General features: G+C 39.2%; 1 protein-coding gene across 3 annotated transcripts in view; it reads left to right on the top strand.

Moving 5' to 3' along the window:
* The first annotated feature begins 350 nt into the window (after window positions 1-350).
* Window positions 351-18,403, top strand: part of trim2a (tripartite motif containing 2a) — a 38,468-nt gene continuing 20,415 nt past the window's right edge. Inside the window, exon 1 of one of the 3 annotated variants that reach the window (XM_015606778.3) lies at window positions 351-414. The gene's annotated coding sequence lies outside the window, so the exon portion shown is untranslated. Of the gene's footprint in view, window positions 415-9,814; window positions 9,939-16,346; window positions 16,814-18,403 lie in introns of those variants that run through there. The other 2 variants (XM_007230280.4, XM_007230279.4) reach the window with 2 other exon arrangements.

Below are 18,403 nucleotides of genomic sequence, written 5' to 3'. Positions count from 1 at the left end.
TACGTCTTATATTATAAGCTGATATCATATATTATCGCGTCCGTTGGGTGTTTGTTTAGCTCATAATTTACATAATTCATCTAAATAATTCATGAATTTTACCGCAAGTATAAGCCTGTAATCAACGGGTTTGGTTTGAAATCATTTTTTTCCCACCTATTTTCCGCCAAAATAAGCTTTCCTGCGCTCTGATTGGTTATATAGCAAACAGCTTGAGACTACGGGCTGTTAGCCAATCAGAGCGCACGTGGGAGGACAGAATTAGCCAATCCGAGCGCAGGAAGGGCGTGGAAAACATGAGTAAGCCTGTCCGCGCGTGCTGTGGGGCAAACCAAGTGGTGAGGCGGGGGGGGCAGCAGAGCTGTTAATGCCCCAGCTGATCACACAGCACGCGCCTGCCGTCTCAGCACAACCGTAAGTGATGAATTTAGACTTTATCGTCTTATTTTTACTTAAATCGGTCTTAAATTCTGGTCTTTCTGCTGGTCTTATAGGTAAATATGCAGTTATTTCAAGGCTGCGTCCCAAACCACACACTGCACGATAACACTGCACTCTGTAGGCTGAGCAGCTAGTGTACTATAGATGAGTGTGTACTAAAGCTGGGGTACTGTTCTGATGTACTGTTTAGTGGTAGTGTGCGGTTTGGTACTATAGACTGTGAGACTTTAATGTAATGCTCTGTATGAAGTCAGTATAGTACAGTATAGTGCACTAAAATCATAATGATATGATTATGGACTGTGTCAAGGTTAAGTCACTGTAATTGACAAATCCACAATCAATCATTTCATATACAGCTCTGGAAAAAAAATAAGAGAGCACTTAATGAGGATGTTTTTCTTTAATTTTTCCAAATTAAAAACCTCTGGAATATAATCAAGAGGAAGATGGATGATCACAAGCCATCAAACTAAACTGAACTGCTTGAATTTTTGCACCAGAAATGGCATAAAGTTATCCAAAAGCAGCGTGTAAGACTGGTGGAGGAGAACATGCCAAGATGCATAGACAGTTTTGATAGTGATTTATATAGCGATGTAACTATTGCATATGCACATAAAGTGATGTTAAAACGTTATATTGTGCCATAAATATCGTGTCGAATCAGATATTAATGGCTTTTAATACGTCTTACTTAATACTGCATCTTCTAATTTCTGATTGAATCACAACACACCAGCAGGTATAGAGGATGTCTGTGCTGCTACCATCAATCAGCGTTTTGTGTGATTAATTTTTATGCTAGTAACAGGGTTAAAGGGTTGTGACAGGGAACACATGAGCAAGGCAGAGGTCATATTTGTTGAATGTTATATTATTTCCGCTCCAAAAACTTGTGTTATTTCCAAACACCATTTATTGGCTGTGTTAATGTGTTAAACTATCAATTATGAGCTTTTCTAGAATGAAGCATTTCACATTGAATTGTTAACAGTCTTAAATGTTTAATCCTGCAAAGAAATGGCATCCTATGATCCTACTATGATGATGGAGCAGAGTAGACATGGCTGTATGCCTGTATATTTACAGTGTTCTGAACCTCTGTTAGGCCTGTGATGTATTTATAGCACTGACTGGCCTGGATTCTCCCTTCTCACACTCCTCATTCACACTGGAACCTGTGTGGAATATAACAGCACACCTGAATCAGTGACAAGACAAGATAAGACAAGACAACCATACACTCATCATAAACTGCCGAAATTTAGACATACCATTGTCTGCCAAGTATAAATGCATGCACAATTTAGATACTAGTCACATGACATGACCAGGTGTAAACAGGGTTGCATGATATTACTTTTTTAATTTGCATCCAACCTCTTATTACGGATTCAAAAGCCAGATTTAAAAAATACAATTCTGAAATTTGTGGCCAGTTTAGTCTCTGTGCTAAATACTCATGAGCTCATTAACATGTAATTTTTGATTGGCTGTTACTGAAGTCACATGGCAGTGTGAGTGTAGTGTAATCTAATAAATCAGACCCGGAGTATAAGTATCAGAAGTGACAGCCCAGATGAAAAAGAGGGTTTAGTGAGACGGCCCTGTAGACGGTAATCGCTGACTCACTCTGGGGAATTGTCCTGATCAGACGATGATTACTCGTGTCGCTGATTTGATGAATTAGGCGGCGTCTCCAGACGAAATTTCTAGTCCTTAGGGAACACCGTGACCTATAGTAGTGCAGCGCTAGATCAGCTGACCCAACATGAGTGGCTGTTCCCTTATAATGTTCCCATATAATGAACATTAAAGTAGGGGGGCACCAAAATATACATGTTTGGCCCAAAATAACTTGCCACTTTTTACCACTAAATAAATTAAACAGTCTAAAAATATATTTTTTCTTGTTTTTCAAAGGAAAAGCACTTACTTAACACTTAGCGTTAATATCCTAACAGAAAAAAGCAAAGCACATTATATTTTAATAGTGAATTTATTTCAGCAGTGCTGTTCTTGTCACACATTTAACTAGTCTAATCATTAAATGTACCTCAGTAGTGCTACTCTAATCATAGGTTTACTTCTGCAGTGCTATTTTACTCATAAATGTACATCAGCAGTTCTATTCTAATTATAAGTGTAATTCAGTAGTGCTATTCTAATCATAAACCATAACAGTGCTATTCCAAACATAAATGTACCTCAGCAGTGCTATTCTAATCATAAATGTACCTCAGCAGGGCTGTTTTGAAGATGCTAAGGCTAAGGTCGCTCAGCTAACATTACTATGTCTGTCCTCTACAGCTCATATCTTTCAGTTAGAAAACAGTCAATTTGTAAAGTAGGAATAAACTAAATACAGAGTGTGATAAGTGATGCTGAACATTCCATTTCATTTAATGAAAATAGAGCATAGAAATTAACTGGCCATTTCTCCTCTCTTCCTGTTGTCTCTGCTACTGCTAAAAGATTCCTACATTATAGTGTAGAATAGTGGATGCATGCATGAAAGAAAATACAAAGTAATTAACCTGAAAATTATCATTTCTGTGTAGTCTAATGCCTTATGAATATGAAGAATAATTAAACAGTTGAAATCTTAAGTCGCTTTTGAGAGTTTTAATATTCAAAATGCTCAGTATTCAGATAATAATAATAATTCTGAATTATCTCCAGACTGTCTCTTTAAGACTGGGTTGGTGGTCCCAGTGCATTACCCATTCCGAGTCTCCATGCTTCACTGCTCCGTTTAACTTGTCAGCAGGTTGTCGTGTTGATGGGCGGCGCTGAATGTGGTAATTGATTTTGTTTGGGTAGGTTAGGGGGGGATCCTGATGGGTTTTAGGGTTGAGAGTATGTAAATGAAAATGGGACCATTATAGATGATGGGTGTGACCTGAATGGAGTAGACTCATTAAAGTCTCAGATTCTCGTCTGTACTGGTTTGGTGTTTCAGGCTCTGATGAGCTTTAGTTAAAACTCCAGCGCTGTTAAAGGGTAGCATTCAGTTGATTAGCAAAAAGTCGTTCTTAAACTGGAAACATACAGAAAAACTCTGTGCACTCTGTGATATAAACCCACTGACATCTTCTGAATTCTGTTAGGAAATGCTGTCATTTGTATGAATTGGTTTGAGATAAGGAATAATAATTGGATTTGGGCATAAGGGACGTGGGTGGATTTTAATAGACTGCTCACAAAAATTGAACGCTTAAATCACACATTGGCTTATTCAGACTCTGAATAAACTTCCTCTCAACTTTGGAAAGAACCAGGGCAATTCTGGAGTTCTCTGCTGTGGTTGCTTGGTTGATGCCCTTCCACGATCCTGTCCTGCTATTCTGATGTAACAGCCTTTGTCCTGGTATCTCCTCCATGCTCTTGAGACCTGAAAGGCTGCGGGTGCTGCCTGATGCTACCAGTAGTGACAAGGACAACAGCAAAATGCAAAGCTAGAGAAGAATCAGTCAGGAAGGATAAGAAGAGAGTATTTGGGTGTGGACACTACCTGCTAAACCCTTCACTTGTTGGTGGTTGTCTTACTGTTGCTTCTCTTGTGCACCTGTTGTCAGTTTAATTCGCATCACTTGTGCATCCTAACTGGGCAGAACAATATCTCTAATAGTCGAAGCAATAGTCAAATAATGCTGGCATTCTGTCTATTCATTGCTTTGATGAAAGTTCGCTTTTAGGGCTAATTGCCTGGAATTTTGACTATTGAGTGCTAATTGGCTGGGAATGAATTGTGTCTACTAAAGCTGTTCCTACACTACACGACTTTAAAAAGACTCAAAAAAGACTTTTAACAGACTGAAGTCTGACACCCTCTCGCATCTAAAGACTCATCACAGACTTTTTACTAACAGACTGAGATTTAGCAAAGACTGGGGATCACTAACTGCAAGACTGCAACTAGATTCTTTCTGAGATTATTTCCCATCATGCTTCTGGTGGAATTTAGATATTAATTAAAAAATAATGTGCATATCAATACTGTGATTTATCAGAGACTTGTTTTTTTGCCACACTGTTAGTTCTTGATATTTTTAATAATATATATTATTTAATAATATATAATAATATATATTTTTAATACATAATATAACGACTTTAAAATGCTACCTGTGTTTAAAATCCTGTACATATTAAAGTAAGAACCATATAAGGCATTTTAACTGCAAAATGTGTTCTTTTTTAAATCGCTTGTAAACAGTCACATAAAATATTCTTGTCTTGCGGCTTCCAGGAGCTCTCCTATTGGTTGTTGACATTGTTCACATCACTATTTGCGTGAGCCAAGTCTCAAGACTTATGATAATATTAAACGGTTGATTTTACCAGAGCGCCAGGACGCGAAAAAGACTGACTAAAACTTTCAATCCTAACCTCCTTACACTGAACGATCCAGATGACGCGAGCGCAACTCGACTGCAGCTCCACGGGTTCTGACTGGTTGGCCTTCTGGGTCCTGATGTAGCTGATTGATATTAAAAGTGCTGTTCATTTATTGTCACTAATGTTGATTTTGGTTGTTGATCTTGATAACAGCATGCAGTACATCTTCACACTGTAATGAGTTGAACTCTTGTATACCATCAAATATTCACCACACTGCCAGTCAGCTTCTATAAATAACCGTATAAAAGCATGGCATCGTACAGCTTTAATAATGCAGGGCATCGGCTCTTCAGTCTGTTTCAGCTTTATGTAAGAGCCGTCCCTGCGGCACCGTGCCCACGCCTCTAAATCTACCCACACTTTCTGTACACAAACGAAAGAGCTTTATTAATGCATGCGGTTCTGACTGCAGTGCTTCACCCTGCTGCGGATCAGAACCACACTCCTGCTGGATCATCTACAACTGGCCACTTTATTAGAAACACCTACCCTATCTTGTACTTCCACACACTGGCCAATTTATAAGCATCTACTATTACCTTGTCTTCACTTCATTAGAAACACCTACCTTATCTTGTGCTTTCTCTCACTAGTCACTTTATTAGGAATGCCTAATCAATTTAAATTAAATGTTATTATTAAATATTAAATATCTATTTTTTAAATTTCCTAGGCAGGATTCAGGGTCGTAGCTGTTTGGGGGTTGATGGGGTATCAGTAGCGTGACTGATGGCTGTTTTGGGTTTGTAAGCTGCAGCTGATTCGTATTGATTTTTTATAGACTGGAAACAGCCCCTGGTGACCTATTGACCCTATAGGCCTCGGGGTGTGCAGACACGTGGTGTGCAGTAATCAGTGACGTAGTGCAAATCATTAGGCCTTTAATTTGATTGGTTGGCAAACTGCCAGTCAAAGAAGTGACCAAAGTGCAGCACGCATACCCCTCCATACACATGCATATGCAACTTAGCATTGGTGTTTTTCCTTCTCCAGACACTAGAGGATGCTGAAGCTTCAGAGGTCAGTGCTGTTGAATGCAACGGAGTGTAGATCAAATTAGTGGCTACCAGTGATCCCACTGGAGTTGCATGTAGCTTTACCAAACACACACCTCCTCAGCTAATCATACATAACAGCAATGTAATAGATAGTAGGGTGGGTTTGACTTTATTTGACTTAATGTATTTAAATAACAGGGACAATAAATATCATTTAAGCTTTATCAATTATCATTATTATGTAATAATCTAAACATGCTAGATTTAGTCAAATGGCTAACTGGCGGTCTTAGTTGAATGCTGGCATTGGCAATCAGGAAACAGGACAGTACAGTATAGTACTTTTTGTCCTAGGAAAGTGAATGTAGCCTCAAATGCACAATACATCCCATAATGTCTAATTATTTTAAAGTTTTTGAAAAGTTCACAATCAGTTTTTTAAAACATTTTATTCTCATCTTCTTGCAATTATAAACTGCAACTATTTGACAATCATACATCACAATGAAATTACAGAATATGTTGTAACTTTTGTATTGATACAAACTAATTACAATTTGTTTTTCACAGTTAGTTTGTAATTTTATACTTATGTTTGTTTATACATATCTGTTTTGTAAAAACAAGTAATTCATGCATTCCAATTATGCAGTTTTTGATACAGTTGTCAATACAGAGTATAAACTTTTCATTAATAATAATAAATCATTTTAATATGATTTTCCAGCTACAAATACAGGCACAATAATGTAAAAAATATTGTGAAAAATCTACAGGAGGAGGAAAACCTTCTTAAGTTTTAGTGGAAGTGAATGTTTTGTATTAGAGTGATATATTAATGGGCCTATAGCAGTTGAGGATTGTATCTGTAAACACGCATTTCATGGTGTGTATTCTTTACAGATGCTGTGTGTGTAATGTATACACATAAAAACTGTGTGTATGTGTGTGGGTGTATTTTTTTATGCTTCGAATGTGCTGGCGGTAATGTGTGCCAACTATTGTCCAGCTGTTATTTAAAGCTCTCCTGGTCCACACCAGTCAGGGTGTGTTCTGAAGAATGCTGGAAGCTGGAAGCTGTAAATCACTCCCTCCATCTCTTTATTTCCTGTTGCTTTGAGGAGCAACGGCCTTTAAAGGGTTTTTTTTTCATCACTGAGTCTCTGTTTACAGTTCTTATAGCTCAGTTCACCCAGTCTCAGCTCTGTGGAGAAGTTTATGTTTGTGTTTACAGAATAAAGTAAGTCCCACCTCCTGCTTACAAAGCTAAACCACACCCTCTTACCAAACTAATAAAGAGGTGAGGGATTTCGGAGGGACTAACGGTTTTGGGTGTGTGTCTACAGAAATTAGTTAATTGGAAACTGTATCATTTATGTTTTTGTTAGCATTGCTGGCCAAGCATCTAATATTGGTGACTGTCTAAATCCAGTATTTATTAGCATTATTTGCTTAGAATCACATGTTGAGGACAGTGTAAGTCCAGTAGATGATAATGTTATTAACCTCCCTAAAATCTCCCATTAGTGGTAGTGTAAGTTCAGTGTTAGCCTATATTAGCCTATTGTTTTCCATTGGTGACCGTCTAAGTTCCATGTTTATTAGCAACATTAGCCTAGCATCTCCTATTAATGACAGTCCAAATCCAGTACTTGTTGTCATTATTAGCAAAGGAGCTCTCGTTCGTGACAGTTTAAGCTTTATTAGCCTAGCATCTCTTGTTATTGACAGTCTAAGTCCAATGTCCCATTGGTCACAGTTTAAGTCCAGTGTTTGTTAGCATTGTTAGCCTAGCATATCTCATTGGTCACAGTTATGCCGGTGTTTGTTAGACTCATTACCCTAGCATCTCTCATTGATGACAGTCTTCTTAGTCCCATGTTTTATAACAATGTTAGCCTAGCATGGGGCAGTGGCACTTTAGCGATTAGATTACCAGGTTTCTTGATGATGGGATAATGACACTTTGATTGATGTTCCTACAGAACAGTAAAGGGCTAAATATGATCTCCACATGGGTATTGTGTACATGTTATTAAGTGCAGTGTAAAGCTCCAGAGACTCCTGCTCTTAACAACGCTTCAGGACAATTATCCTGTTTCCCCACAGTGGCCCAGAATGACTCAGCAGATCCGGATGCTCCCAGTGTGGATCAGCTGGTGTCTATTTGATGATGCTCTTGGGCTTCAGAGCAGAACAGAGCTTCAGTTCTCCAGCCAGCTAACAGCCTGCCTGCAGCAACTGTAAACAAGTCCTATATGTGAGCGCTGCTAATGGAAGCACTCTTTCACTTTTGCTGTCCATATATTGAGGGGTGGGATTGTTTGCAGCTTTGGGTAAAGTTGGAGGTTGGAGGTTTCTCTAAACATAAACAGGTCAAGATATTACACTGACTTAAATATTTATAGTACATACTTAGAAATGGTAATGTTTGTTGCGATTACAATGGATGTTATGGACGGATAATTCTGGGCACAATGGGTAGCCGTTATGGTTTATCTGGACATATCTGGACACGTTTAGGCATGATGGACGATGGGCAGTTGATCTGTGGTGGGTGATGGGGAAGGCTGATTTTAGAAACTTAATGTGAAACTAAACACATCCAACAACAACAAATGAAAAGAGAAACTATACCCAATCCATTTCGCCCTACAGTCGAAAAAGTGGCATGTTAGCATAGCAACATTTCATTGCATCCTGTAAGTAGTACGAAACAGGTTAGCTCTACCATTAATATATATGTATTAGCCAGCCAAACCCTCACTTGTAACACAAGTTTAGTACATGGTCTATACTAGAGTATGTATTAGTTTGAAATACAATTGGAAATACTATAATACTATAATTTCGAAATACTTAAGTGTATACATTTTTTCTTATGTCTATAATTTTATCTAAATAAGTCTAACAGGCTATTTGCCCTTATTTTTAACCAATATGTTCATACATGTCCAGTACAATGTTCAATATATTTGGAATGGCAGATGATTTAAACTGCACGGCCAGTTGAACATAGACCTAAACTACATGTGTTCAGCTGTAGAGTGTGTGGATGTGCCTAGTGCACGTTCCACTGACTCAATTAAAAGCCAGACAGAAAAGGCCAGGATTATCTCATCTGATTATTTCAAGAAGTCTGGCAGTAATCATGCATGAGGTAACCTCCTAAAAGACAAAAACAACCACTGTAGTTCCAAGTTTTCCTCCTTTAAGAGGAAAGTGTCCTCCAATAAGCACATAGGACAATTTGTAGCTCTATATTAGTGTGCGTTGTGCTGCCAAGACACAGCAGTGGTGCTGGAGTTTTTAAACACATCACCATCGATGAATGACTGGAAGTTGACCAACAAAATCAGTGCAGGAACAGATGAGTGTCTAATAGAGTAAAGAGTGGTTTTTAAAAAAACTCCAGCAGCACTGCTGTAAAATAGCCTTCAAACAATTTATAGTTTTTAGTCATGCAAAGTAAATTTAGGAGCAATACTAAAAAAAAAGGACAATGACAACTACATGTTACAAAAGATCATTTAGAGCATGTTAGTGAGAAATTATTTCTTTTTCCCCAATAAAAAAGACAGGTAGAAAATCAGATGAGCATCTTTTTTTTGGCCCCGATGCAGGTTGTATTGTTCTGTAATAATAGATCTACAATGTGTTCTATGTGATCAGTGAAGCCTAAAAACATGGATAATGGGTGTTAAGACAAGGAGGAGGTCATAATGTTACGCTCATTTGTATTTTTTTTTCTTTTTTATATAATATTAGTACAGTACTTGATCTGTCCTCCTGCTGTACTGGCTATACTGGTGCATTTCAGGTCACTGCTGCTGCTGACACAAGTCAAAGGTCGCATCACAGAGAGAGCCCGCCCTAAATCCGCAGAGCTGCTCTTTGATTGGTCAGTTGTAGGCCTGTGCGCTGAGCCCCGCCCCCTTGGCGCTCGAGCCGTTTGACAGCTCTGCTGAGGGTTAGTGTAGAGAGGAGGTCGGGTAAAGTGTCGGTGTTGTAAAGAGCTGGGTTTATCGCTCTAGTCGCTGCTATTCTCACAAAATCAGGGCTGGAACTGCAGAGAACAGCCATGGAGTTTAGGTAAGTGCTTAAAGACGGTTTTAGAGGAAGACATGGAGAGAAAAATAGAGTTATATGAAGAGAGAGAGGGAGGGAGGATACGGCTGAGAGAGGCTGGAGTCAGGTTTGACCGTTACAAACTGAGACTGAGGAGGATGGACGGGTTCGGTTTCTGAATTTTTCTGTGGGTTAAAATGACCTTAACGACATTCATTCTGAGTTTTTCCTTCAAAAACTGAGCTTTAACCAAAGTATTTGTTTAATTCTTTCAGTTTCTCACTGTAGTTTCTGTTTTGTGCAACAGGCTCCTCCACTTGTTTAACTTATGGATAAAAGCGCAGTGTTAGCTTACCATGCTAACTGATGCATGTTTTTGTGCTTTTAAATGCGTTGGGATTTCTCTCTGTCAGCCAAATAGTTCAGATTATTTACGTTAGTTAAAACATACAGATTACCCTTTACAGCGTTTCTGAATCAGTTGTTCTGATTGTGCTATTTATAAGTGTATGTTTGAGTAAAATAAATATTGTTGTTTTATTCTACAAACTACGGACATTTCTCCCAAATTCCAAACAAAAATGTTGTCATTTAGAGCATTTGTTTGCAGAAAAACTAAAATTGCTGAAATAACAAAAAGATGCAGATCTTTCAGACCTCAAATAATGAAAAGCAAACAAGTTCATATTCATAAAGTTTTAAGAGTTCAGATCAAATCAAAATTTGCTGGAATAACAGTGGTTTTAATCACAGTTTTCAAGCACCCTGGCATGTTCTCCTCCACCAGTCTTACACACTGCTTTTGGATAACTTTATGCCTTTACTCCTGGTGCAAAAATTCAAGCAGTTCGACTTGGTTTGATGGCTTGTGATCATCCATCTTCCTCTTGATTATATTCCAGAGGTTTTCAATTTGGTAAATCAAAGAAACTCATCATGACCACGTTAAATGTAAAAATGACTTGTGTGTGTGTTAACATTATAATTTTTATAACATGTACCTTGCTTAATTTGTTCTTTTAAGGTAAAAAGACTTGGTTCACCAGTCAGACACTCATTTCTATGAAAAAGAAAAAAAAAAACAATGAACTTAGTTACAAGTTCCAGTTAAATGAAAACTTGCTTTAAAAACAGGTTCACAAATAAGTTTTCATTTGATATTTTGCATTTAGTTATGTATTCCATACACCATGGTACAACTCTTGGTACAAGTCCATTCTTATATAGAAAAAAAATATGTTTAACCGTAAACATTTAACTTGGTAGTACGTCCAACAGGTCATAATAAAGATAAAAAAATACTTTTTAAATTGTGGGAATTATGTTTTATATGTATATGTATGTATATGTACTGTATGTATTGCCATGGGCTGGTGATTAAGGAATCTTGCATTTGTGAGTGTTGTCCACTCAGCATTCTCCATGTGTGGTTATCAGTAACTCCAGACTGCACACTGACGCCCATGCAAAAAAACCTAACCCTTAGATATGACAATGTGGTTGGGGGGTGGGTGGCGTGTCACACTGTCTACTATATTGTGACATTCATCCTTAAAATTGGTTAGCACTGTATTGAAAGCTCAAGAAGGACCTTCACAATAAATGTATGCATTTTTCTGTTCTTGAAATGTATTATTATACTTTAATGGTAGGTGTTTCTTACACAGCTGTAAAATATTGCAAGATAAACCTCTGTCTCCATCAGCAGTGCATGTCCCATGAGTTTACCCACCCAGGAGGCAGATAGGACATCTGGCCTAATTTGCATGTATGAAGGAAGGAAAGAAGGCAGGGGCTCATCTTATTTTTAGACTCTCAAATGAAAGTGTCCTAAAGCATGCACTTGTTGCTTTAGTGCACTTACCAAGTGTCATTGTTTAACACAAACTTAAAAGAGCAGTTCTGTAAGAATTTAAAGTATCGTGATTAAATTGTAGTTCAGTTGGTTAGCATCCATTTGGCAACAGCATAACAACCAATTTAAACAGCATAGCAACCACACGGAAAAGCATATTCACCACTTTAAGTAGCCTCTGCATAGCAACCAGCTGAAATACCATAGCAACAACTGCATAACTACATAGGAACCGTTTAAAACAGCATTGCAACTGCCTAGCAATCCCATAGTTAGTGGAATAATAACACACACTGTATGGTTTAAAATGCAGTTTTGCATTTTTATTTAACATAAATGTTTGTGATATCTGGACATGCAAATCCATTCTGATTCATTGCAAATAACAGTGTGAACAGTCATCAGTCAATCAACAGATCTGATTTGAGAAACAAATCTGATGTCCCTGCAGAGTAAATGTACTCAAGGACTGGCTAAGAGACAAGCGTTTTTGGGAGACATATCTACAAAGATGAGTAGTCTGATGACTGTCTTTGTCGGTGGTGAACCAATGAACCAGGATTTGCTTGTTAGGCTGTGTGTAAAGCTGTGTTGTAAAACGTTCAGTACACACACTGAATTAAACGGAATTGAATGGAACTAAACTGTAAGCTTTCCTGGGATGATTAAATGCTGGGGGGGGAAGGGCAGACAGCAAGGGGTCAAGAGGCAGTGCCACAGCCATGTTGTACGATTTAGTGAACATGATGGGGGCTGGGTAGAGCGTGATGGGTGGATAGTGATGGTTAAGCATGCGAGAGAAAGAAAGAGGGACCTAATGGGTCTAACCCCCCCAACGCCTCATATTCCCTAGATAAAGCGAGCTTATCTCTGTCATCATAAACACCCCCGGCTTGCTTAATTCAGCAAGAGGACGCCTCTGTTCACATGATGGAGTTCCAGCTGTCAGTTTGCTCCCATTCACCTGCTTAGTTGTTGGTGCTTTTTAAAAAATCTTAATTTTATGTAATATGTCATTACTGTCTCTCAAAAAACGTATGTCTTTTTTTGTTAATATTTCTTAAACACAATGCATGCCCATTTTTCATTATGACTGGTCTGATACATGAATACATTTGAAATATAAGTAGTTGCCAAAGTGTTGCTAAATGGTTACAGTGGAAATATTAGACAGATTCTAAGGTGTTCAATGTGGTTGCTATGCTGTTTCTAAACAGTTTCTATAGCAGCAGCACCTAAAATACCATAACAGTAACTTAGCAACAGCATGGTAAGGACTTTTAGCATCACAACCATCTATAAACTGTATAGCAACCACCTGGGATACTATAGCATCTAACATAAGCAGATAGGATACCCTAGCAACTACCTAGTAACACCTTATCAACCACCTTGCAATCCCAAGGTTGCCACATGTAAGACCACTTAGCCCTTTTATCACCTGAAATATTTTAGCTACCACTTAGTAACATCATAGAAACCACTTAAAAGTGCAAAGCAACTAATTGGGAATCCCTTAACAACCACATGTAAAAAAACAACTTGGATACCAGACCAGCTCAGCAACAGCATTCAACCTTTTTACAATTCTATAAAAATCATTTTGCAACCACCTGAGAATTGCTACATTTGTACAATCACTCTGTGCTAGGCATTAAATTAAATAAGTAAATAGGAAAAAGTAAAATGATAATAAAGTAGTTAAATAGCATGATTACAGAAGTACAAAAAAAACAGTAAATGAAGAGTATGTTTTTTTGAACAGATTTCCTTCTTGATCCATGAACGCTGTTTCAGCAGTAGTGTAAGGGGTGTAATTTATATAATTTATGCAATCCATAAAGTTTCCTTAAAGTGCAGCGTTCACCGCTGCTTTTATAGCGAGGAGACAGAAATGGCAGTCATTTGCCTGACACGTTATGCTAATTACGGCCAATTACTCTGCAAGAACCATTGTTGTTGCTTGGAAACAGCGTGTAAGCGGCCTCTCCACCCACTTGTCACTCAGTGGAGTGGGGCTCGAGTGGCTTTTCAGTCACTTTTGAATGACAGTCTACGCTTTTTTGCCGGATGTAATGATGAGTTTGAAATACAGGACTTCCATCAGGACCCTACGCTCAGGCTGAAGGCGAGCCCAAAAGTGACAGATAAATAAACGCCTTAGAGTCTGAGATTGATTCATATCGTCTGGGAGTAATTTGCTGCTTTGTGCTCGTATTATGTGGTCTGTGGGCCCGTCACTGTTCTGGCAATAGGAGTCAAGTCTCAATAGGAGACTTGAGATGGACCCACTTGTCAGCAAGAGGAACAGCTCGGCCAAACCTTATGTCTTCTTGGGAGCACTTTAGGCCTTTTAAGTCAATAGGCTTTTATTGTCATTCCGTCTGAGTGTGAGTACTCACTGTAATAAAAAATTTGTATTTGGACACAATTTAATAGATATGGACTTGCACGTCTTTGTACAAGCCCTGATCTCATCCTTTTTGACCACAGAGATTGTAAACACACTACACCTAACCATGTGTCCACAGCCATTGTTTCCCTTCTGCCTCCGCCTCTCACCTCTGTTGTTTATGTTTGTAGCAGTGGCCCAGTGGTCTGCTGCAGTCAGGTCCTGACTCATCATCACACCAGCGAGAGGAGAGCTGTTGACTGGGGCTGGCGTGGGCCGCTGCCAGGGTTGTTGTACCGGGCCAAGCCTGTGCGAAACCGCTGAGCTCAGGCTTCTGGAAAGGCCTGGGCAGTTAGCGTTGTGGAACAGGGCAGTTGGCGCCTGGTGGAACATAGCATAGCATAACAAGCCTCTGGAGAGGACTGGCAGTGATGTACGGTAATTCTTGGCTATCCCAGTATATGAGCAGAAAAAAGCTGGTGTGAAGCATCTGCCATTTCACTGAGAGCACGTGAGTATGAGCTGTATACGCTTTATTGCGGATGAGGCGTGTTACATTTGGTTTTGTGTGGGTATAGATAGTTATGATTAGCTTGTGTGGTATTTGTAAGAGCATGGGGTTAAACCACCCAGTCTTAGAGTTAGTGTAGCAAAATATAGATATATCAAAGTACTGCGTAGATTTTCTAAAACACACACCTGTCCTCGGATACCATTGTCCTGAGTAGACAAAAAATTAACTTTTACTTTTACTCAGGTTTCTATCATGATGCATATCTAATTGCCAAGGTCCTGCCCATATACAGCCCTAAATATAGTGATTGTGTTCCTCTTGCTCTCTACTTTTCTGCAAAAGACTTATTTTAGAGTAGAGGCATTGCTGTGAGGATTTGATGGCATTCAGCTGTAAGAACATTCGTCCAAATACATAATTCATGCATGTGATGGATGTGAATACAGATACCTAAACCTACGCTGACTGGGTTTTGTGTGTTGATGCATTAAAAATGTGTCACAGGACATTTAAGAACGACGCAGCACAATCTGCATTCTGAGCATTGTCACGGGAGGTGCCACAGCGACAGCCCTTTGGCTGTAAATTCTAAGTTAAATATAAACGAGCTGAATGCTAAAGTAGCGCATTTGATCAGAGGTTTTTCATTACTTTGCTTAGCTGCACTCACTTTTAATAAGTTTGATGTTGTGTTCACTTTTAACCTCTCTCACTCACTACCTTACCCTACCTCAACCTACAGCATTCTACCTTACTGTACCTCACTACCTTATTCTTCCTCATGGTACCTCACTCTAGCTCACTGTACCTCCAGCCTCATTATGTCACATGATCATAGTCTGCAATGTGAATAGCTCCCTCTGTTGGTTTAGATGGGTAATGCAATTTACATTGGCTGTTCTTCACGATGTTATTGCCGTTTTAGACTTATCTTACAACCCACAATTGAGGTTATCTAAGTGAGACTGCACAAAAGTGGAAGCATTCCAGAGCAGTACATACATGCAGAATACATACAAAATAAGAAAAGATTATTATAGAAAATACTGAAATATTAGGAAATTTGTAGTTCATTATTATGCATACATTATTGTAATCAAGGAGCATACACACCAATTTAATAGAATAACTGAGTAGTATTCAATGATAATAATCCTTATTGCAGTCTTAAACCTATCTATAGTGCCTAGAAATCTACACACAGGTACATCAAAGGGCTGAAATGTGAAATATGGTGAACCTGCCCTTTAGCTGTGATTGCTGATAATGGACTGTCTAAGAGAGCAAGTTAGGTGGTTTAGGTGTTCAGATTCTCACCGACAGGTTAATTTAGCCTGAATTAATTTAGTCCATTACTGACTGCTTAATATTCATCATGTGTCAAGTGTTACCCTAGCATACACAGACTCAGACACACACACACACACATTTTTCTTTCACACTCTTTTGCCATGTGAGCTTACTTCGTCATTTCTCATCTTTCTCTCTCTCTTGTCTTTCACTTTCTCACTCCATCATCCCCCCTCCCTCTGCTTGCTGTGCGGTGACTCAGCATTGGTGATGCATGCTGACAGAAGCAGTTGCCTGTCTGTCTCTCTTTCACTCTCTCTCTCTCACTCATCCCACCCCCCAACACTCTCATCTAACCTCGCTCTCTCTCTCTCGTTTTACCCGCTGTGAAGCTGACCGGTGCTGCGTCCCATATCTCACAGTGCTTTGCTGTTGCAGTGCAAGTCAGCAACATAAAGAGGAGTTTGAGTGGGTGGGCAAGTGAGACAGCAGGAAAGTGAGACAGAGAAAGGGAGTGTGTGTAAGAGAGAGGGAGAGAAAGGAGCAGTGGGTGGTGCAAAGTGAGCACAGGAAGAGGAGTCTGAATGAAGAATGAAAGAGAGAAAGAGAGCGAGAGAGAAAGAGAGGGGCATTAATATGGACTTGAGGGGAGAGGCTTAGTCAAAGTGTTCTGATCCGCTCCTGTTCATTTACTAATCCCAGTCTGGGGTGTTAGCTGGATATGAGTCGTCATCTCTTTCCTGGCTTATCCTCAGCATTCCAAACCCTGCAGAGCTGCACACCAATAGCTGGAGCATCACTCGTGGTCAACATGTGGGCTGGACTCTGCTGAGGATGACCGGTTGATGGTAGGACCTTGGTAGATTTGATTGTATGTATGGCGTGCTGCTCTCTACTCCATTGACGTAGGTCACCTTTCTGTGTTTGCGTTTCTATGGTGTACATTAAATAGAATCCATACACAAACGAATATTACTCAGTACTTATTTAGTTTTTATGATTTGAAAGGATATATTTACTGAGTTGTACAGTTGAAAGGGGGCTCTAGTAATCCGTTGGTCCAACTGGATACAAGATGAGATACGGTGGGGCATTGAGGCATACAGGTTCAGTATGGCATCCGGCAGCACATTTACCCAAATATACAGTTACAGCTGGGTCTTTAGATCCTGCACACTCGTAGGATGCAGAAGCTGGTATCCCAGATGGTCATATAAATGCTTGATTGGTGATAAGTCTGGCAATCAGTCAGACCAAGCTAATGTTTCAATCTGGCTGAGACATTACTGTGAAACCTTTGCTGTGTGAGGGTGAGCATTATCCTGCTGAAAACTCATAGGATTTCTCTAGAGCTCCCCCTACAGATGGGGAGTATAATTCAGTTGTACTCCGCTGTTGTAAATACAAATAACACTTTAAATGCCCCCTCTGAACATCTGTACACATGCATTTATTGTCAAGCTGAGAGATCCAGAAGCAGCATCTGAAGTTGATTGGGGTGGTAGTATAGTATTACAGGACTTTACACTAATATAACTCTGGTGTAGCTACATAAAACTTGTCTCCAGAACTAAGAAAAACGCTGTGCAACCAAAGTTTTATAGTGCAGTTACAGTGTCCTGGTCTGAAGTGGAAATGATGGACAAGGCATGATGATTCTGAATGCTGATTTAAGTCTGTATTGGATATGCTTTTCTAGCGCAACAGCTAGACAGAGCACACACAATCGTCCATCCATTTGATGGAGAAAAAAGACTCATAGGACCTTTCAACAGACCTTTCATCACTTATTTCAAGGTCAAGGGTCAGTGAGCACTCTGACCAGCCTGCTTGACCCCATACATTGCCTTGTTGGTTTTGACATACTCCTCTTGTCATTTCTGTTGATTCCACTTAGACAGGGTAGCTTTTGTCACATCAATGGTGGTCTCTCCTTCCTTGGATTACTGTGACCAGTGGCAGAAATCATATAAATACTATTATGTGCATTCCTCTGACATTTAATCTTACTGTCTTTGCCTTATGTATGTTTTGTTGTTTATTAGTCAGTCATTTTTGTATATATTAGTTTTTTGTAAGCACTGATTTTGCTCACTATTTTTTTTTGCTGGATGTCTCTGTAGCATAAAGCAGCAGTTCTTTGTGTGGCACCGGCTGTCTTACATAAATATTATGTAATGGATCTCAGCAGAGGCCGGATGAGCGATGAGGGTGACCCGACTGCGGCAGGGATATATCTGACTTTTCATAAATATTTTTAACCTCACTTTTTTCATTGAACACACACCCAGAATATGTAAAGTACAGGCTGAAGTTATGTAATGTTTGCAAATGGCATTCACCAGAATTTTGCTATCTGCTGAGACACCACAAAAATTTACATAACAAAATTATGTAATATGCTTTAATATGCTGTTCTCTAAATGTTGCATTATTAC

Source organism: Astyanax mexicanus, chromosome 25, assembly GCF_023375975.1.
Source record: "Astyanax mexicanus isolate ESR-SI-001 chromosome 25, AstMex3_surface, whole genome shotgun sequence".
Lineage (NCBI taxonomy): Eukaryota > Metazoa > Chordata > Actinopteri > Characiformes > Acestrorhamphidae > Astyanax > Astyanax mexicanus.
This window is presented reverse-complemented; position numbering and strand designations above follow the sequence as displayed.